Below are 24855 nucleotides of genomic sequence, written 5' to 3'. Positions count from 1 at the left end.
GAGGGAACGAGAAAAAGGTGCTTTTTCTGCAAAAAGGACAGTAAAACAAAATACTTTTGTAAAATATGTAAGAAATTTATATGTTTAAGTCATGCTCAGTTTTCATGCTCTGAATGCACTGCTTAAATGATCTTCTGTCTCAAACCAGTATTTAAATATTATTTTTACTTTTTTAAAGGAAAACAATACACAATATTTCAATTGTTTGCTGATTTGAAAGGCTTTTGTTGATAAAATTCACATTACATTCACTTTTTTTTCAATCTTTTAAAATTAATTAAAATAGATGTTATATAACAACAAACTGCTTATTATTTGCAATTCACCCATTTCAGTATATACTATGGATGCTGTCAAATTGCTAAACTATTAATAAATTGGTTGGAAGAGTCAGAAATAAAATTAAATATATATGGGTCTACCAGACTTGGCGCCAGCAGTGATGTTCTGAAAGAGGGCGCCACTACTGGAAGGTTAAATGGGAAATATTGGAAAACAGACGTAGAAAAACTAGAAAAACATCACTATACAGAGCACATGTAGGCCAAAAAGCATAACGGCTCGGTTAGAGAAGCCAACGTACTATGGTAGGAACGATCATGATTTTAAAATCAAATGTAGAAAACAGAAAAAGGAAGTAGGTAAATTCTCATTTTTAAATATAACTATAAATGATTGGAATGACCTACCTACAGCGGTCTATGAGGGTTGTCCTCCCTTAAGGATATTCAAGAATAATTTAAAACGTTGTCTATAAAGTGCAAATTAAAATTAAGGTGACATTTATTTTTTAAGGTGACATGTATTTATTTAGCCTGACGAGTTACTCCCTCAGTTTCAATTGTAAATTATTTAAAAATAGCTTGTAAGAGGATCTTAGACTAGAAATGTTTAGTTTAAATGTAGTTCTGTTCATAAGTATGAATAAGGGTATAATTGTTTGTCTCATGTGAACTGTTGTATCAGTGAAGCGTGGTGAGTCAGTGAAGTTATGGTTTTACAGTGCAGTGAATATTTTCGATCAGTGATAATTTATAGTGTCAATGAAATGTGTTCTATAGTGTCAGTAAAATGTGTTATATAGTGTCAGTGAAATGCGTTCTAAAGTGTCAGTGATATGTGTCATAGTGCCAGTACCGTGATTGAGACGAGAGCAAAGTGAAAGATTATTGCCAGTACCAATGTGAAACTTATGTAGGGCCAATATATATGTAGGTTGTAGTGTAAAATTAGGTTCACTTATTAGTTAGGTTGTTTTATGTATTATTATTAATTGTAATTATTGTGTATAATTGTATTGCGTATTATAATTATATTGTGCATAGGCCTATAATTGTATTGTATGTCTAATTGCATTGCGTATTATAATTTTATTGTGTACTGTTTATAATGTTTGTACCAATGCCACCGGCTGCTTGCACACTTGCACTGTAAATAAATATATATACATATACATAAACAACTATTGCTTGGAATGTACCATATAGAGCCAATAAATTATTAGTCCCATCCAATATATTTATATCCGCTAGAAAGTTAAAGAATAGCCTAAACATGTCTAATTTAAGTTTCTTCCTTTATAAAGTTCTGAAATATTCCTCCTCCACATATTTTAAACTTAATCCTACATTAATACCATTACGATAAATTTATGGGATTGTGGGTTGTCACGTTGATTATGTTCTAAAGCAGAAATTTATATTCGTTTGCATTTGCTTCTGCATTATCCTAGTGAAAATGCTCTTGTTTTACTGTTCTGAGCATTGCCTAACTTGAAGGCGCTCTCAACTTTATGCCGCGGAAATCAATGATCGACAAACATTAATTGTAGTACTTAAAAATTAAACTAAAATACGTAATCGTTCAATATTGTTTATAAACAGAATTTTTTAATCACTTATGGCTAGTGATATTAAACGCCGCTTAGTGTCTGAATTTAATCCTCTGTTAGAAAGAGATTATACTCTATTATTTATTTTCGGAGGCACGAATTGGAGCACAGTGTTCAGTTTGTGGAACCGTTACCATTGCTGTTACAAAATAGTACATTATGCAACGAGCCTATAATGATAGTAATTAAGAATCGAGTATGGATATTTATGAAACGAGCGCAAGCAAGTTTCATAATTTTCATACGAGCTTCTTAATTACCATTATAGGCGAGTTTCATACGACTTTTTATGCTCGACCATATTTCTAACTTGAAATTACCGGTATTCAGATGTATACAATTTATTTGTAGTATCTGACAAGATCGGAAGTGACCTTGTTCTAGGTCGTGAATTGTGAGATGTGCGCAGACGCGAAAGTATTGATTTTTTCCGAGGAACAATAATGTCATTGACCTTGACGTAGTCCCGTTAAACTTGATAATATTATAATATTATAACCTTGACCATTGAATTCGACATTGAAAAACGAGATGACAAATTGAATTTATTTGAATATTATTTACAATTAACGCTAATTATTATAGCAACAGAACATAACCTTCTGCGACAGTATTGGATTTCCAGCCTCCGTGACTTTTCGCCAATTCTCTTTCGATTGCATATCCGAGAATAATCGATACTTGCTGTTTTATAACGGTACAAAGCTGACTTGTCATTGGCTGAACACATGTAAGCTGAGTTATCATTGGCTGAAGACCTGCACTTTAATGAGTAGGTGCACTTTAATGACATGCATTAAAGGACTGCTACCGGGTGTGTAATTAGTACATTTCGGCATGGTCGAGCATAATAATATATTATGCAACGACCCTATATTGATAATAATTAAGGCGCGAGTATGTTTATCAAACGAGAGTAAGCGAGTTTCATAATTTTCATACGAGCAATTTAATTACCTTTATAAGCAAGATGCATACAATTGTTTTTTGGCCATAATTAAATGTCTAAATTTGAATTTATACAAATATCTTACGTTGCTACTTTACTGATAATGAAACGGTGACCGTGAGTGTATTTTCAGCGTGTTCTCGACTAGTGCAACAGGTGGCAGACACGAAGCACTTTTGGGTCTACGCAGTATTTATCGATTTTTTTGCAGGGCTTTTGTTTGGAGATTTTAACCTCGAAACAACACACTTTAAAAGACAGGAAATGAACTCAATTTATTACAGTATTAAAATTAACATGATCAGAATTGATTTTATTTTGAATATAAGTTACTGATTGTGTAATTTGTGAAATTTATCTGGGGAATGTTTCAATTTGATTTAATGTTTGAGTGTTTTGTTTATCAATTAATTAAAACTCGCGCCTGCCATTTTGGATTGCGGCTTTCAAGGCTTGCGGGCTGTTGCACGTACGACATTAATTATTACCGCATATTTTTTTATTTTAGTAGGTTACTTTACGACGCTTTATCAACAGCTTTCATTACTTAGCTTCTGAATGAGATGAAGGCGATAATGCCGGTGAAATGAGTCCGGGGCCCAACACCGTAATTTACCCAGCATTTGCTCGTATTGGGTTGAGGGAAAACCCCGGAAAAAATCTCAACCAGGTAACTTGACCCGACCTGGAATCGAACCCGGGCCACCCGGTTTCGCGGCTAGACGTTTACCGCATATGCTTAGGTGGAAATCGATAGTTGGATTAACATAATGAGCAACAGTACTTTAATGTATGTTATTAATATAAGCAGTTACGTCACATTTAATTAGCGTATTATATGATCGAATAAAAATTCATTTAAGTCACCGTTTAAAAAATATCACATTAATCAGTGTAGAAATGTCGTAGGCGTTTTGAAGCCCTCCCGAATGATTTTCTTAATGATACACTTTGAATATATGTATGTTTATTTAATCCAACAAGAAAAGTTTATCAATCAAATCTGAATATTATAAACCATATCGTATATTATATATACAGGGTGTAAACGATGTAAACTGCCAAAATTATATAGCCAGTAAATATCGATCTACTGGAAAAAATATCTTGTGAAATTTAATTATTTTTTATAATTTCATGTTTAGTTTCTAAAAACTATGTTTTTAAGGTTCATAGTGGTTTATTAATAGCATATTTGTTTACTGGGTTATTTTACGACGCTGTATCAACATCTCAGGTTATTTAGCGTCTGAATGACATGAAAGTGATAATGCCGGTGAAATGAGTCCGGGGTCCAGCACTGAAAGTTACCCAGCATTCGCTCGTAGCTATTTGTTTACATTTCAACTGAAGGTAAATGTTATTGCCAATGACTTTGCACCCAACACATTACCAATACACAACAGCGTAACAGACGACTGCTTCGGCGTACATACCAGGCAAGGTAGCCTAAATAATAACTGTCTATTCTCTTCTCCAAAATAGTTACTCACAAAATACTTTGTCCTGGAAAACCATGACAGTTACACAAAAAAAACATTTTACTTTTTTCTTCAGTTATTTATGACCTACCAACAGTAATTTTTAAAATATGCGTGTGTGTGTGTGTGTGTGTGTATTATATACCGTGTAACAAAAGTTTCTGGTACAGTGAAAATTTTAGTTTTTTTTTTTTAATACTTGTTGGTAAACATCACATTTTCAGCCGAATTATTAATAAAGGATTGCATCACATCACAATCAAGTAGTACCAACATCTACACCATAAAATTCGGTCATAGTTCCTGAGAAAATGGAAACTAAACAAGAGAATAATTATAACACACTGTTACAGAAACTTTTGTTACAATATTCGTTTCTTCGAAGACTATCTTACACTAACCATAAAAGCTCTCATTTCGAAGACATTGATGAGAAATTTGTAGGCGTAAACTATACACGATCTTAATAACGAAGATCAGTTCCATTCATCCGAGAAAAGATCAGGCTTTCGTAGAAAATTACACGAAATACTGATTAGGTACTTTGACATGACTTTTGTTATTGAGTCCCTTGTATTCTCGTTGTGTTAGGACGCCTCAAGACTGCGACACAGATGTAGATGTTGGGGAACCTGATTCCCTTCATTTAGACTGATGCGATGAAATTACGAACACGCTTGGTATCTTCGAACGGATGCAGCAATCAATGCCACAGTGGCGTGGGTACTATTGCAAGCTAGAGGTCGCCATTTTAAGCTGTGATTGCCGAGCAAACACCTTGCATGGGCTTCCTAATTACAGCCAGCGTGTGCAATATTCAACGTTCAGTATCTCGGACACAAATAAAGGGCGAATATAGGGATTTTCAAAGTCCTCTTTCCCATATACAAAACTGCAATGCACAGTATGTCTATAAAGTTGCTCCGATGTTTCAGAATTGCACTGGTTTGAAACGCGTTTGGCCAGACACGTGTACCTCGAGGTCTGTAGTAACACATTAAGATATATTAACTTGCCTTAGAACAAAGATATAAATTTGGAAAACTTTGAGGGAATGGGGTTTAACTTGTTGGTTTTTTTAGGATTTTGATACGTTTCGAACAATAAGTAAATTTACATGATTACTACCCTTTAGTGTACCGGTATTTATCAAGAGTGTCTTAAGGATTACATTAAATCACAAGACAAGAAAGAAAATCCAAAATAAGTTTCTTCTTCCTCCTCCTCTACAGACTAAGCTTTTAAAGGCTTATTGGGAGCTAAAAATAATTCATAAATGTATAATTTGTTTTATCTGCCAAAACGAGTATTAGAATTAACTTAGGTGAATTATGATAATATAATTTTATTTGAACCACTTTCGTCATTGATTCGTTCTATGTATTCTAGCCAGTTTTGTCTGTAGTATTCTACTTGTTCAATTAAGCGGAGAGGACGGTATTTTGGCAAAAAAAATGAGTAAATTAAACAAAGTCTTTAAAATCTTCTGATATGTGCGGAATATACTGCATAACATTCTGTGAGTATTTATGCCCATATAGGATGTTGAGACACCATTTTTAAAGTTCCTGCGCTCTGGGGTTTTAAATCACACGGTCCATTTGATTTTTGTTTCCGGTAACTCCATTTTTCTTTTGCTACATTGCCAGACAAAAATGAATATAATTTCATAACTATTACAGATACTTGTATAAAATTTACAACACATATTCTCTACAAGCAGTTTGTAGAGCATGCTTTCACAAATAAAATGTAAAAATCTGTTTGAATTTATCTTTAAAAATGGCTTAGATATATCGGTTTTAGTAAAATCCTGCATTGAGTGCATTTTTTTAAATCCGGACCCACAAATAAATTGTTAAACATATTTGTATTTGATTGAATTGCTATAGCCTTGAGTTCTGTACATACAAAAAATTAATGTCTTACACAAAATAGGAAAAAAAATTAAAGAAATACCATCCTCTCCCATTAAGGGAGATATTTTTAATATGTTTCGTCTTTTCTTATTCCTAAGTGTGTCTTTTCATGACACTCGTAAAACGGATAGTGTTATAATTTCAGCTACTTGTAACCTAATTTTTTCTTTAGATGAAATTGATCCTCTCATTACCATAAAACTCTCATTAAATTAATATCGCTTTGCAGAATTCTATCAATGGATCTCTCTTTAGCATCCCCTTAATAGTTCAGCGTATTTAAAAAAATTGTGTTTTTTTTTTAGTACTGGGTTCTTTGTATACAGTATAACCGTAGTACCGTGTACTGCATTGTGTAGCACAAAACACATCTTACTACAATCAGGTATTCTTTATGACTGAAACTGTACGCAGTACAGAACGTTAATGAAGCAGCGTTCGTTACGACAATGGATTTAAGTACCACATGGATACTGTAACAACATCTGGATCTAGTACAGAATCATAACAGCATTTAAATTAAATGACTTCAGATGAAAAAAGGAAATAAAATAGGAAGTAGCGCACAAACTAGATGGCATCTTTTGTGACCTCAAGTACTAATATTCCAAATTCAATTATTAGTGTATGTATAAAAAACAAATACATATACAAACTAAATTAGAGAGTAATCCACAATCGATTAGGGAAAACAAGAACACTTTACTTGAAGCAAGGCGATAGGTTTGGAAGTAAACCTCGAAAAGACGAAGTATATGATTATGTCTCGTAATCAGAATATTCTACGAAATGGAAATATAAAAATTTGGAGATTTATCCTTCGAAGAGGTGGAAAAATTCAAATATCTTCGTGCAACAGTAAAACATATAAATGGCACTCGGGAGAAAATTAAACTCAGAATAAATATGGGAAATGCGTGTTATTATTCGGTTGAGAAGCTTTCGTCATCTAGTCTGCTGTCAAAAAAACTGAAAGTTAAAATTTATAAAACTGTTATATTACCGGTTGTTCTGTATGGTTGTGCAACTTGGACTTTCACTTTGAGAGAGGAACAGAGATTTAGGGTGTTTGAGAATAAGATTCTTAGGAAAATATTTGGGGCTAAAAGGGACGAAGTTACAGGAGGATGGAGAAAGTTACACAACTCAGAACTGCATTGTATTCTTCACGTGACATAATTAGGAACATTAAATCCAGACGTTTGAGATGGGCAGGGCATGTACCACGTAGGGCGAATACAGAAATGCATATAGAGTGTTAGTTGGGAGGCCGGAGGGTAAGAGACTTTTGGGGAGGCCGAGACGTAGGTGGGAGGACAATATTAAAATGGATTTGAGGGAGGTGGGTATGATGATGGAGACTGGATTAATCTTGAACAGGATTGGGACCGATGATGGGCTTATGTGAGGGCGGCAATGAATCTGTGGGTTCCTTAAAAGCCATTTGTAAGTAAGTAATAGAAGCAACGGTTAAAGAGAGGAGTTGTAATTGTAATGGCGAAATGAGTCCGAGATCTAAAGCCGTACGTTACCCAAAAGTAGTGCTTCAAATATTTGAGATCAAACCACAGGCAAATTCTCATCCAGGTAACTTCTCCCAACCAGGATGTCAACCCGGGTTTGCTTGTTTCACTGTCAGACATGTTAACAGTTACTCCACAGCGATGGACATTGTGTGTGTTGTACATGCGATGATTGTCCAAGTTATTTTGGTTTGAGTGGCATTCGTGAATCCGATGTTGAAATTTGGGCTCTTGCAGAACCAGGAACCATCTCCAGAGAAGTCCTGTTATACCCCAGATACCTGGGCCCCAATCACTTCCTTAATCAACATCGGAAACCCGTACTCCTACCAAGATTTTAGTCTAGAGTATGGATACGGAACTGGCGACAGAGGGGTGGAAAGCATGGGGAAAGCGTTGGTTCCCCGTCCACAGTCCACCGGCGTTGAATGACGTATTTGTGGCTCGTACGCAATCACATAAGACAGACACTGAATACAAATACCCTCCCCTACCAAGTCAATGACGCGGGCATAGAAGAAATAGGTGGGTGACGTGTGACGCAACGCCACAATTGTCGCTCAGTTCTGCAAGTCTGGTCTAGAGTAATTTTAAATATTCCGGAAGATAAGATGAAATGAGTGGAATGTGGAGAGGTTGGTGCGAAGATAAAGGGAAACAGGAATACTCCAAGAAAAATGTCTGCAACTTCTGATGGGATACCAGCGTTCTAACGCTCCGCTCATAGACGCGGCACGACTCTGTATTACGGAAACATCTAACAAAACATATTCTACTGATTACGGTCAGAAATAAAAAAATGGAGCTACTTAAATATGTAAACCGTGAAGGAGGATTCGTGATCGATTACAACGCACAAATACCGTAGCGTTAAAGTTCTAAATATGCAGTATTGATAATGCAATTCTATTACTGAATCTTTCTCCTCTAAATAATATTGAAAATAGGCATATTTCTATAACTGTAATAGAATTAAAAGGCAATGGTTTTCACGCAGCATCAGAGCTCCGCCTTCACTGTTCCGTACACCGCTGTTGGTAAATTATTGAACTTGATTGCTATATGAAGTATTCCTGCCAAATTGTGTGCCTACGTGCCCACATGGGACTTTAATCGCTGCGTTTATAGAGGACGTATAAGCAATATTAGAAAAGAGCAATTCAGTGATTGACTTTCTAGAAGGCGGTGAAGAGACTGGGAAACTTTTTGAACAGCTGTTGAACTTCCGAACGAAACATATTTGGAGCAAACTTTTTCTGTTACATAATAGTCATTGGGGAAACGTGTGTTTTGTTGTATTGAACTTCGTCTTCAAACATTATATGCTACGAGGAATATGTAGTTACTAGCGTTGAAAATATAACAAAGCACGCGAGAAAATGTTTGAAAGCATACGCGATTTCTGGATATAATCCCAGTTTTGTGAGTCATGTTTTTTATTTTATTGGGTTATTTTACGACGTTTTATCAACATCTTAGGTTATTTAGCGTCTGAATGACATGGAGGTGATAATACCGGTGAAATGAGTCCAGTGTCCAGCACCGAAACTTACCCAGCACTTGCTCGTATTGGGTTGAGGGAAAACCCCGGAAAAAATCTCAACCAGGTAACTTTCCCCGACCGCAATTCGAACCCGGGCCACCTGGTTTCGCGGCCAGACGCGCTGACCGTTACTCCACAGGTGTGGACTGAATCATGTTAAAGTAAATTAGTAGTCTATTACCTATTCTGAGAGCATATGGAATAGAAAATATTATTTTCTAAAGCCATTTGTTTCGCTCATGACATTTACACACAGGGTGAGTCTCTATTTTCTCTATAGATATATACCGTGAGTTACAGAGTAACGTCAGAAGCTTTAAAGGTGTCGTCCCCTAAGACGTAGAATAGGAAAATTCTGCTTCATCTTTTTTAAGTGAGTTATTTTACGACGCTTTATGAACTGCTGTGGTTATTTAGCGTCTGAATGATATGAAGGTGATAATATGGGCGAATTTAATCCAGAGTCCAGCGCCGAAAGTTACCTACATTTGCTATACTTGATCTTATAAGCTAAAACAATAGTTCGTAATTTACCTTAATACATCTTTTCTTGTGGTCTGTGGGAATATGTTTTAATTATTAATGAACACTTTTAGCATAATTAAAAGTCGCTTCCAGATTAAATTGTCCACTTCAAAATGATCAGAGGAAAAATGCTACAAACAAAAATGTCCGGACCAAAATGTCTAAGAGAAAACTTCCAATAAAAAATGTCAACAACAAAGTGTCCAATATAAAAAAGTCCACTAGCAAAATGTCCACAACAAAATGTCCAGTATAAAATTGCCCTTAAATATCCATAATTGGAAAATTATACGTAATAACTTTTACAGAAGCAGTAATCAGGAGAAAGATTACAATGTAAAATGTTTTATTGAGATTACTAAGCGACGTTCCAAATTTTAAATCAAGAGTGACAGAATGGCTGAAATTACACGTTCACAGTAAAGGAAAAACATTCTAGTACGCAATGGCTTTTCGTATCGCTTTCATTCAAGGAGCAACAATGGTAATAAATTATATTGTAGGTGTGTGGAAAGAAGCACCTGCGATGCGTGATGTGTGACCAATGCTGATGTGGATAACTTACATGTAGATAAACCAACTGGACATTTAATTTTATGTACAGTCACTAATAATCTCAACGTTTTTTTAACCTTTTTGATCGTACATTTTGTGAAATTTAGCTTTCAAGTTAACTGAGCTATGAACCACGTGGACGAGCAATTCTAATGGGGATGGAACCTGCCGAACTATTCAAACCATGATGATGATGATGATGATGATGGTGATGATTATGATGGTAATGATTTTTATAGAAATCATTTTGTGTCAATACTTCTCTATACTGATGTCCAAGATATCATTCGGATGATGAAGATACGCTGCAGGGAGTATTATTTGAATCCCATAAAATAATTCTGAATTATTATTTTAATATTCCCATAAAGAAAGCAAAATCTTTGGTATTTTAGTAATTTTATAAACAAGATATAATTTTCTAGCAAATAATAACAGATTGAGAGCAAGAAATTACACTCAAATTCTAGGATGTATATGATTGTACAGGATGTTTAAAAAATACGGGGCATAATTTCAGGTATGTATTTCCCACATGTAGACAATCAAAATAGTTCATTACAACCTGTGTCCGGAAGTGCTTCATTTCCGAGTTATGGCCTTCACAACATTGAAATTCACCGGAACGTTCTTCTTTCCGCAGGTCGTTGTCATTACAGAAGATGTTCAAAATGTCCACCTCCTGCTTGAATACAGACCTCACATCGATGTCTCATTGACCTGCGAACACGATCCCAAACTCCAGGAGTATTGCATATGTCCTCAGAACATGCCACAATTCGATTCCGAAGGGATTCCAAATCAGGCACCGGAGACGAATAAACCAATGATTTTAAATGGCCCCACAAGTAGAAATCGAGAGGGTTCAGATCAGGTGAGCGTGGAGGCCAAGCAATTGAGCCACCTCTACCTATCCATCGATCAGGAAACCTTCGATCCAAGTACCGGCGAGCCGTACGACTGAAGTGTGCAGGAGTGCCATCATGCAAGAAGTGAATGTGATGACGATTGATCAGTGGAGTGTCTTCTAAAACATGAGGTATGGTTCCGGTGAATTTCAATGTTGTGAAGGCCATAACTCGGAAATAAAGCATTTCCGGACCCATGTTGTAATGAACTATTTTGATTGTCTACATGTGGGGAATACATACCTGAAATTATGCTCCGTATTTTTGAAACACCCTGTATACAGTCACGAAGATCAATACGTAGTAAATATGCATCCACAGATAGTTGCTAACCACTAGGATCGCTGCTGTCGCCTCATTACAGACAACACGAAATAGTACAGGCACAGTCTATTGTTCCTAGAACCCTCACAAATCAAGCTTCGTGACTGTATATACTAGACTGTGGTATCATTGCTTCGCCTCTGGAATTCGTTACCTAGTGACGTCAGGGATTGCCGGACACTGTCATAGTTTAAAAGTAAACTAGAAAAGTATGTTTTATCTCATGAAATCCGTGTTGAGAAGTCGCTAAATTTATGCTGAAGTTTTTTCTTTAGTATTTTAACAATAATTCCGTTTTGTTAGATTATCCATTTCTCTTGTCTTTGTTCCAGGATACTAGAACAGCTTATTATCTTTTGGTTAATAACAATGATACTGAGTGTCACTGTTGTTGTATATACAGGGACATCATTTTATTTTTACTAACATTTTTAATATTAACCTTGCTATACCTTTCTATTAACGATTGAAACAGGAAACACCGTTTGCTACCCTTTCCATGGCGGAGTTCGATGATACTGGCGTAAAATACAAATCACTTTACTAGGATAGGAGGGAAGAAAAGTAGTTCATCCATTTATGTAAACTAGGAAATATCGCAATTTTGAGTTTGATGATTTTCATTAGGGTTTTGTTTAATCAAAATACAGTAGGCCTACTGTATTAACACTTAGTGTTTTACACACGAATTGAGCTATCCATTCGGAAGTATTAATTATGCAGTGTATATTGTACTGTTACAGCACATTAGCGTACTATATAGAGAATGAAATTAAATTGAAAAATAATTATAATATGGATATTTAAACACATTTTAGAAAATGGTGGCCGTTCATTTCGATACAGGCTTCAGTTCTTTTGTCCATATTATCGCACTATAGACTATTGTACCTAATTCCAATTACCAGTTTCGTCCTTCGTACGAGTAACTCATGTTGAAATAATTCTGTACCTACTCTATAAAAGAGTACCTTACGTACTGTAAATTCAGTCTTCACTTCTGTCCGATCCGAAAAAGATAAAATCACTCAGAAATGCTATCTACTGTCCGTTCAAGTGGTTTTGTCGCAGGGTTGTAGAAAGGGGGGGATCACGTGACAGTTAATTACTTAAGGAGGCCCTTTTATTTAAGTTATTTTAAACACTTGAATAATATTACGTAGACGTCCAATTCCTAACAGAAATTCATGTTTTCAGAAAAGAGCTAAGATAGCCCAACTACTAGACTTTACAAAGGGGCGAACAGAAGCAGGTGGGGGAAACCGGGATGCGACATAGGGAAACGGACGACAGTACCCGTACGAAAATATGATTCAATATTGAAAGCTCTTTCGTCACTGGAAAACGCGAACATATTTCTGAAAAGTACTATACTCAGTAACTCAGTACTGCTTACGCGCCCTCGGCTCTGTGTCGTGAACGGTTGGAAGTTTACTAGTAGAAGGAGTGGGAGTGAAGTACATTCCAAAACTCAGGTACAATAAAAATTGAAGTAAAAATAAAATGATGTCCCTGTACTTTTTGCTTTCTTTTTTGCATCATTTAATATGTTACACTAATTTTTATTATTTCCAATTTATACTTGTATGGTCAGCTGTTTTCTTATGTCATATTCATTCTGTCATTCGTTATTACAGTAGATTAATGGCATTGTAGTATAATTTGTTTTCTTCTAGTTGTATTTCACTGCTGGTGGTGTGGAAGAGAAGGCCTGATGGCCTTAACTCCATCAGGGTAAATTAATAAATAAATAAAGGAATAAATAAATAAATAAATAAATAAATAAATAAATAAATAAATAAATAAATAAATAAATAAATAAATAAATAAATAAAATAGTTCCTGCGATAAAGATACTTTGGTACTAAAGCGTGAATAAGTTAACAGTGGTAATATAGGGACGCTGGTCTCACCTTCAACAAATTGAAGAAACAGGTAGGGTTAAAAACTTGAGTCCAGGAGTCTACGAACTATTGGGGCGAATGTGGAACATATCAGAAAATTACGTGTGCGAAGTTGTAGGAAGTCAATCGTCCGTTAGAGTTTGGTTCCTAGAATTCCAAAGACATCAATACAGAGTCTGCTGCATAAAGGACTACGACTGAACGCGGACAGGCTGCAATTGAAACATGAAATAAAAGTCGAAGCTGAAAGAGAGGATTACCGATGGAACAGCAACCATCACGCCTGACGTGATTCCAGTGTAGAGTACTAGGAGGGAAATCTAATAGCGTGATGTCTACAGAGATAGAACTGGTGCGCACATTGCGACATATTAAAATACAGGACAAACCTTTCGGAGTTTATAAACAATTAAAAATTAGTTTATTTTACAATCCATTCGAGTATGACGTCACGGATATCTTATTCGTTTTACTTACGGGCACTGACAGATATGCACCGAGCGTTTGTAAATTAGAAAAATTTAAACCGTTTTATTTATGTTTTTCTGAAGGTAATTACATAAAATTTTACCCCTAGATAAAGTAATTTAAGTATAATTTAATGTATATAATAAACAATCTTTCCCACAGGTTTATGTATGAAAAATATTTCTTTTAGACACTGAATTCTGATTCGGTACTTTTTTTTAGCAATTTTAGGTCACTTCTGTCAGGAAACATTCGACATAACTAAATGAAATTTTACAGTACATTCTTTAATTTGTAGCCTAATTTCATTTATTTTTTATTTTAAAAATATTATTTTTCTCACAAAATTTTAAAAATTGTGAAAACGATGTTACCCCTATTTTTCTCTTCAAATATTGCGTTTATTTGATGACATTTAACATTTAAATTTTCGAAAATGTTGTATACCACAAAATATAAACTTCTTAGAATCAAAGATCAATTTTTTCACAGGTTTATGTATGAAATAATTTTTTTTTCAAGGACTAAATTCTTGTTCTATTTTTTGTTTGAACATTTTAGGTGCACTTTGTCACCGACAATTTTACATACCTGAATGAAACTTCTGCTGTAGATTTTTGAAGTTAAAGTATATCGTTTGTAGTAATTTCTTTATTTTTATTGCGAAAGTATTATTTTCCTTACAAAACTTAAAAAGAATATGAAACATTTTATCCTTATTTTTCCTTCAATTAATGTGACGACATTTTAGGTTAAAATTGACAAAAATGTTGATTACCACAAAATATAAACCTTTCATAGATCAAACTTATCTGAAAAAAGTGCACCTAAATGGATATAAACAAGAAACGAAATCACAATTTAAATCCAAGGAACTTTATTTCTTACGATCACAGTTTTACCACGTCATACTACTACTGACCAATCATGGCTGTTTATTGGTACAATTTCATCACTTCCCTAGCATTTGTATATTTTATCACCTCCCTAGCATTCGTTTTTATCACTTCCTAGCATTTGTTCCTTTGTTTGTCAATATTTCAAAATGCAAATTCTTAACAGTACTATAAAACATACTTCGCGATCGTCATTTTTTTCCCGCATAGATGGTCAACTGAGAATGGCGACTCCGTTCAAACGTTTTGATGAAGCTAACATTAGTGAAATAGAATTTTAGTAAGTCAATTAATATTTTATTGTATTAGAGTATGTTACTTTATTTCTTCCAAGCTTTATATATATTTTTTCTAATTGTATAATAGTGAATTAAATCCCACTCGAGTTTTTATTTTGTCTAGATAAATCAAAACCTCTTTTGAGATTACTGTTGATAAATACATTTGTGAAAAAAGTTACTGCTTATTACAAGCATTAAATTATTCTTCAATTGCTTTATACTGTGGTCTAGTTTCATTTAGTTATTTCTCTCTTGTGGTGTTAAAATATAAATTGTCAACGTATTATAATTATTCCCAAGCGCTGTAACTACCCAGTGTCTTTAATCGGAATAATGAAATTCGTTTAAAGCCATACACATTATTGATCACGTCCATCATTGTCTGTTAGTGTAACCACGAGTAAAAATCGACACCTAACACCTGGTTAAGCATTTTTACAGTGCATCGGCCTCGGTTAGGACTTAACAGGGGGTTAACCACTGTAGTCTCTAACCGGCCATATTATAGCGATTAAAGGGGATAACCAGTAATCAGTAGTAAAATGAAATGACAGCTAGACTCACAGCTGATGATTTCGAAGCCAAATTAGTGTATTTGGATTATTCAGATAGAGATAACGGTGGGCATGAAATGACGTTAGTGGGAAGACAAAGTTATTAACAGGAATTAAGTGACAGACGATTTCAGGAGGGTTTTCGCTTATCGAAATGTACCGTGTCATTTCTGGTGCGGCAGATGAACCACTTGGAATATCCCACAAAGGCTGAACGAAGAGTGTTTATGGATTTTATTCTGGGATATTGCGCATTTCTTTCGTGTAATTGGTGCCGTGGATTGTACACAATTCGTATTAACCCTAACAATAACAACGGGGGAGGGATAATTTGTGCCCACTTTCTCCAAAATTATATATTAAATGGTTCCCAGACGCTATGTCCACGGATATTTCGTCCACTGTTTCGTGCGTCCTTTTGATAATCTGTCCACTATATTTTTTCGTCCTCTGGTGTTTTATGTCCAATATTATTTCGTTCACAGTTTCAATGTCCATTGTGTTATTTTGTCCTCTGAAAGTCTGATTCACATTTTATTATGTCCTACATTTATCTCTGTTCTCTTCATTAAGTTGTCCATTTTATTGTCTCGTCCAGGACACTGTGTCCAATACTCCTCATTGCCCATTTGTATAAATGGTCTAAAAGTAATGCACTATTATTACTATATCACTACCACTATAATAATAATAATAATAATAATAATAATAATAACAATAAAAATAATAATAAAAGTGGTAAGAATAATTGTTGTGGACTAGCATATTCCGCCGTCTTACGGTTGTTATCATATAAGCCATTTTAAATGTTTTCACTTACTTCAAAATTTAATACTGAACCAATGAACTACATATTATTTCCATAGAAATGAACATTATTATGATACAAAATAATTAAATGCATTTCCATAGCAACCCTCCTTTTTTAAATTGCATACTGGAAGTTCTTGTTACCCAAAAATGAACAAAATATTTAGTTGGCACAGAAATTAGTGGACACAGTAAAATTGGGAAAAAATTATGCACACAATAATTCTTGACCGAAATATTAATGGACAAATTTTTTGGTGGACGAAATGTTTACTGGACTAATTTCCTTGGGCGAAATAGCTGTGGACGTGAGATAGTGGTCACATTGTCTTATGGACGTAGTGCTGTGGACGTATCGTCCTGGAAGCATTTTAAATGTGTAATTGATATTAAAAATATTAAAATATTATTTATTGCCAGTTGTGAATCCTTCTACCTTATTATATTATTGTTTAATCATTTTTACTAATAGTTTTACTAAAATACGAAAATATTTCTAAGTGAACAAAACTATCCCCCTTGTTGAAGTAATTGTTCGAAAATTTAGAATATTTCAATTTTTCTCTTATATTACAGTACATAATATTTGTTGAGCACGAAATTAAATATGTTCAAAATTAAGCATTTTTGTAGTAAATCAGTGCTCTGTTCAGTGTATGAGCACGGGTGTGAAGAAAGTTGTGAGTAACATTTTCCTGACTTACATTGAATTGTTCGAAAATTTACAACGATATTTCATATTTTCTCTTGTATCATAGTACATACTATTTGCTGATAACAAATGTCAAAAAGTTGTTCAAAATTAAACATTTTTGTAGTGGTCACAAAGTACATTGTTTTGTTCATAGAACTTAATATTATGTGCAGTACATAGATGAGTTACAAACATAATCATTATATTACTTACATTTCACATTATTGTCTACATCTACAATTGCATATTCAAATTATACAGGATGTTTAAAAAATACGGGGCATAATTTCAGGTATGTATTTCCCACATGGAGACAATCTAAATAGTTCATTACAACATGTGTCCGGAAATGCTTCATTTCCGAGTTATGACCTTCACAACATTGAAATTCACCGGAACGTTTTTCTTTCCGCAGGTCGTTGTCATTACAGAAGATGTTCAAAATGTCCACCTCCTGCTTGAATACAGATCTCACATCGATGTCTCATTGACCTGCGAACACGATCCCAAACTCCAGGAGTATTGCGTATGTCCTCAGAACATGCCACAATTCGATTCCGAAGGGATTCCAAATCAGGCACCGGAGACGAATAAACCAATGATTTTAAATGGTCCCACAAGTAGAAATCGAGAGGGTTGAGATAGGTGAGCGTGGAGGCCAAGCAATTGGGCCACCTCTACCTATCCATCGATCAGGAAACCTTCGATCCAAGTACTGAATGTAACCTTCGCCTCGGAATGAACTGTCAGAGTGCCCTCTTAATGTCTCCTTTGACGGCAACGACCTGCGGAAAGAAAAACGTTCCGGTGAATTTCAATGTTGTGAAGGCCATAACTCGGAAATAAAGCATTTCCGGACACATGTTGTAATGAACTATTTTGATTGTCTACATGTGGGAAATACATACCTGAAATTATGCCCCGTATTTTTGAAACACCCTGTATACACCCAACATCATTGGAATTTCAAGACTGTTCATTTTATACCTTCTTCAAATAACGAGATTGTAGCAGTGTCCTATGTTACACTATAATTAGCATTGCATGAATTACGAATGTTACGAAGGAAAAATGTATGATGCTCACTAAGATGACATTTGCACGCGAAGAATGGTTCCACATCATAGGACATAATATGAGCATAATAGACCTATTTAAAGTAAGGGATGTCACTTTCACACAAGTTATATATCCACAGGTTTGCGTCTGTATAAAGGGTCAACATAGTATCTCGTACAGCCGACGGTACTGTATACACACTTGAATATGTCAAGAAATTTATATTTTAGGTTTGTGACAAGTAGTCCGTCAGGTATTATTCGACCGAGGCGAGTGGAGACGCGGGCGTAATGTGAACTATCGCGATGACGCTATGCGAACGCAGGAGCAGTACAAGTGGCGCTCCGGTCTGCAGGACTCCACTGGCCTCGGCCGAGTAATAACTCATTAATAATATGTGAGTTATTGTTCAACCGTTTTTATAATCTCAGTCATTGGCAATTTCGATGATTCTAAAATGGTGACCATCATCTCCTTCAAGGCTTAGGACTTTCGACCTGTTAAGCCACCATGAAAATTGGTCTCGCTATCTTTTAGCTGGTCTTTCTCTTGGATTATAATCCATGGCTGCTCTAGCAATGTGTGTAGTTGGCATTCAATGTATGTGCTCTTTCCAGTCCTGTTGTTTTGTTATAATTATTTCTATTACTGTATACTTTGTATAGTTAGTCCCTTTCTTATATCCTCATTCCTCTTTATATCTAATAAAGTGCCACCGGCGTGGCTCAGTCGGTTAAGACGCTTGCCTTCCGGTCTGAAGTTGCGTTCGGGCGCGAGTTCGATCCCCGCTTGGGTTGATTACCTGGTTGGGTTTTTTCCGAAGTTTTCCCCAACCGTAATGTGAATGCAAGGTAATTTATGGCGAATCCTCGGCCTCATCTCGCCAATCATCTCGCTATCACCAATCTCATGGAAGCTAAATAACCTAGTATTTGATAACGCGTCGTTAAATAACCAACTAAATATAAATTAAAAAATCTAATAAAGTATAGCCAGCTACGTATATCAAAAAACTTCACTTCTCCTGCTTCGATTCTTCGTTCTTAGTCTTTCGTTAAAGTCCAGCATTCACAACCGTAGAAGAAAGCAGGGATTGCCATTGTTTTACAAAACTTTAATAAAGTTTCCTTACGCACATTTTTATCTAAAGTACTGTAAATTGTACCACAAAATAGTTAAATATATTTAGTTTACTATCAATTCCAAACTCTTTTCCATAAGATATAGAGCAACCCAAATATTTAAATACATTACAATTTGTGCAGCTAGATTTCCAGTAAGTGTTGAATTTTGTCCAGAGGTTAATAAAACTAAAACAAAGATATTCCAGACAGACCAGAACCGATTATAGGGGTTAAAAGTTTATGTTTATGTTCTGTTATTTTACTATCTATAACTATTTTTGCTCTAATTGGGTGAAGTTTTTTTATTAATTCGTTTTAGAGCTACTTTTAGTGATTGATTGAACATTTTTATTTTACTTATTTCTGGTTTAAAATCCTAAGAAAGGCCATTGTATTTGATTTATATACAGATAGTTACGCTAAAACTAATCACTATTTGTTTTAATTTGAAAATGATTTCTTGTAAAGTATTTTCATTTTCAGTTATGACAACCTGGTCATCAGGAGATAGTATAGTTGTAAGAACTATTTCATTTATTTTAAAATCTATTAAATCATTCAGAGAAATATGTACGAGTTGGTCCAAATATGAGTTTAAAAGTGTCCGTGATAAAGGGCACCCCTGTCGGAAAATGGTGATAGTTTCAGAAATACCTGAAAATGTATGGTTAACCAGTATTAAGCACGGACAAGTCCTATGAGATTGACCGCATTGTCTGGAGGTTGAGATCCTATTACATAAGTGTTTCTGTGAGTTACCTGTGCTTACCTTATGCATCGCGCAGCAGTAAACAAACGTCATGTTAAATGTTGTGGGTTAGAATAGGGGGTAAACCTTCGGTCTCTAGTTAGTCTGTTAGCTATTCTGTTAGTTCAGCCATCGTCAACTGGCCTGCCTGCATACTAGTTCGGAGCGCCGAGACGCTGGCCGAGAAGGTAGTAGTGTGCAGTGTGTCGAGCCAAACCAACGCATCCCATCACAGAAGCCAACTTTCTGACCATAATTTACAATGTCTTCTTCGATTGTGTTCTACACGAGCATTGACACCTAACATAAACCAGTTAGTGAGGGAAAAACGAATTCAAAAATCTAGAAAAACCAGTGCTAATGATCAGCGAAAATAATTTTTATCATTTGTTATTTACATTGTAATAAAATAATTTATGTCTACTTCAGTCTTGTAACAGAAACGATAAGCTTCATATGTTACACAAAATAATAAACAATTGGTTTTGTGATATATAGTGTCAGATACAAAATGGATCATTTATTTTATTTTATTGACGACACTTAAACAAAGGAACAGAATGACAGGATTTAAATATTAGTAATGGATTCCATTTGTTTAATATTTTGCAATAGTGAAAATGCGTTATAGGTCTGTAAGTTCTCAATTACTTTAATATGAGAAAAAAAAAACTATTTGCTTTCAAAACCTCTGCAATATATAACGAAAAAGTACAACTTGCTTGTTGTCTTAAACTAAAAAGTGATTTAAAAATCCACGAAAACCAATGCTAACGAACATAAAATAAATAAATTTTATACTTTGTTATTTACATTTCCTTACGCACATTTTTATCTAAAGTACTGTAGTTATTTAGCCTTGTAATAGAAAAGATAATACGTTTCATATGTTATACATAATAACAAATAATTGGTTTTGTGATTATATAGTGTCAGATAGAAATGGATAATTAATTTTATTTTATTGACGATTCTTGAACAAAGGAATACGATGACATGATTTAAATATTACTAATAGATTCGATTTGTTTAATATTTCCTAATAGTGAAAGCATTAGGCCTATAGGTCTGTAATTTCTCAGTTACTTTAATATAAAAAAGAACTACTTACTTTCAAAACCGATACAATACATAACGGAAAAATACATATTGTTTCTTGTCTTAAACTGAAAAGTGGTTTACTTCTAACACAGTTCCTCTTAAAATAAATTAAGTATATGTTTCTTCCGTGTTTATTATAATTATTAGAGACTGATTAAAAGGGTTGAACAAGTGAACGGACGCCACTGCCATCACCTGATTCCTCCCCCCACCTCCTGCTGCACAGTTGATGTCTAAGGGATAGAACTCAACTAGCGAGCAAACTGTTCCTGCACCATAGATAGTGCACTGAGATGATTCTTGTGTTAGTTGTTTCTGCTGAAAGTAACAAACATTGTATCATGTTACTCGCGATAAATAATTATAGAAATTTATGAGCCAACATTAAATAAATTGGGAGCAACAAAGCTATTGTGAAATTGAGAGATTGTACAGGGTGCGATACTGCGACAGGTGTGCCGTTCTCCTGATGCATGACACCGGTCAACCCAGCACACTTCTTGCGTCGTTTGTTTCCGGGCAGGGAGACCACATAACACACGTTACCCAAATTGAAAACAGAAGCTGGATCGGGACAGGTTCATCTTCATCTGCCAGGGAGCTGGATTCAGCAATCTATTACACGCGCTCGAACTGGGGAAGCTATTTATTCGAATGTACGATTTGGAAACAGGAGACCAATTGAATGCAACCGATTTGAGTGTAGTCGATGTGGTGATAAATGAGTAAACCCGCGGCAGTGGGGCTGGGGGAACAAGTGTGTGGCAGGCCGCGCCGCTCTCCATTTATGAGCTGCGATCAGCACAGCCCCGCTCCCCAACGCGCTCAAAAATTATTCTGTAGGGCGACATATGCAGCCATGGGCCGATCCGCCGTATGCATTAACACACCACAGAAGGAAGGAGTGCAGCGTTAAAGATTTAGTTATTCAGGTCTCATGATTTATATGGCGAGAGTGTTGGATATTTTCATTCGCTTCCTCGCTACTATAAACGTACCAATACAACCTAAACATGCGTGCAGAAATAACTGCATTATGGTTATAGAAACAAAAGAATTTAGCAAATTCATCACCATGATAATCATCATCATGCACTGGGAAAGAAACGTAGATTTTTTCCTTCTCTTTTACAGGGGAGAGAAACGAAGGGGCTTAATAATAATAATAATAATAATAATAATAATAATAATAATAATAATAATAATAATTATAAATAATAATAAATAATAATAATAATAATAATAAATAATAATAATAATAATAAATAATAATAATAATAATAATAATAATTATTATTATTATTATTATTATTATTATTATACTTACTTAATAATCCGTGGCGCTACAGCCCGTGAAGGGCCTAGACCGACCAGCCGGCTGCTGGCCTCACGCCCACATGCCGAAGCAGAGGTGGACGATAATAATAATAATAATAATAATAATAATAATAATAATAATAATAATAATAATAATGTTTTATTTTCGCTGGCATCATCAAACCAGAATAGAGGTATCGTGTGGTTAGCACGATGATCCCCCCCAGCGGTTATAGCTTACTTACTTACTGGCTTTTAAGGAACCCGGACGTTCATTGCCGCCCTCACATAAGCCCGCCATTGGTCCCTATCCTGAGCAAGATTAACCCATTCTCTATCATCATATCCCACCTCCCTCAAATTAATTTTAATATTATCTTCCCATCTACGTCTCGGCCTCCCTAAAGGTCTTTTTCCCTCCGGCCTCCCAACTAACACTTTATATCCATTTCTGGATTCGCCCATACGTGATACATCCCCTGTCCATCTCAAAGTCTGGATTTAATGTTCCTAATTGTCAAGTGAAGAATACAATGCGTTCAGTTCTGTGTTGCGTAACTTTCTCTATTCTCCTGCAACTTCATCCCTCTTAGCCCCAAATATTTTCCTAAGCACCTTATTCTCAAACACCCTTAACCTATGTTCCTCTCTCAAAGTGAGAGTCCAAGTTTCACAACCATAAAGAACAACCGGTAATATAACTGTTTTATAAATTCTAACTCTCAGATTTTTTGACAGCTGACTGGATGATAAAAGCTTCTCAACCGAATAATAACAGGCATTTCCCATAATAATAATAATAATAATAATAATAATAATAATAATAATAATAATAATAATAATAATACTAATAATAATAATTATAATAATAATAATCATAACAATAATAATAATAACAATAATAATAATCATAATCATAACAATAATAATAATCATAACAATAATAATAATAATAATAATAATAATAATTATTATTATTATTATTATTATTATTATTATTATTATTATTATTATTATTTATTCTGGCTAAGTTAAGGCCATCAGGCGTTCTCTTCCACTTAGCCAGAAGCAAAAGAAGCTGATACAATTTTACTAATATTTAAAGAACACTAATAAATAATGTATACAGTCACAAGTTGAATAAATTAATGCAAAGATACTAAATAATAATTACAAAATAATATAAGGATAGAAGTTACACTCAATGAATATGCAAGCGGTAAGTGAACCAGTATTACAAATTACAATAACAACAAACTCAAATAAATTATAATTATACAACACTGAAAAAAATTACATATATAGTCCTTTTCCATCTCGTTTACAGAAGAGGGAAACGAAAGCTTAATAATAATAATAATAATAATAATAATAATAATAATAATAATAATAATAATAATTATTATTATTATTATTATTATTATTATTATTACTATTATTATTATTATTATTTATTTATTCTGGCGAAGTTACGGCCATCAGGCCTTCTCTTCCACTAAGCCAGAAACAAAAGAAGATGATACAATTTTACTAATATTTAAAGAACACTAATAAAAAATTTATACAGTCATAAGTTGAGTAAATTAATGCGAACATACTAAATAATAATTATAAAATAATATAAGGTTAGAAATTACATTAAATGAATATGCAAGCGGTAAGTGAACCAATATTACAAATTACAAGAATAACAAATTCAAATAAATTATAATTATACAACACTGAGGAAAATTACATATATAGGCCTACACACATACACACAAAGGAGAATTAAACATGAATACTGGTCACGTGTTTAAACAATTTACTTTTAAATTGCAATATCGTTCGACAGTTCCTGAGGGAGCGGGGTAGGGACTTCCAGAAGCGAATTGCTGATACTGTGAAAGAGGAAGAATAGTGAGCTGTTTTATAGCAAGGCATAGATAATAAAGGGTCGTTTTTAGAACGAATTCCCAGGCTGTGATAAGAGGACAAGAAATTAAAACGCACCGAGAGATAGTTAGGCGAAGAAGTATTGATGATGCGATATAGGAAAATTAGTGAATGGATATATCTTCGGTCCTGTAATCTTACCCATTGGAGCGTTTCAAGGGAAGGTGTAATGCTGTCTTATTTGCGGATGTTGCAAATGAAACGTATGCAGGCATTACACTGCAGCCTGAGGCTTATTGTGCTTACCACTCCTGTTCCGTGAATGATATTTGCAGTCGAACGGTCGCGCTATTGTACAGGTTAGAGTTGTGCACACCCGGTTATGGCAATTAGAAATCATATATAC

Source organism: Periplaneta americana, chromosome 10 (genome assembly GCF_040183065.1).
Source record: "Periplaneta americana isolate PAMFEO1 chromosome 10, P.americana_PAMFEO1_priV1, whole genome shotgun sequence".
NCBI classification, from domain to species: Eukaryota; Metazoa; Arthropoda; class Insecta; order Blattodea; family Blattidae; genus Periplaneta; species Periplaneta americana.
This window is presented reverse-complemented; position numbering follows the sequence as displayed.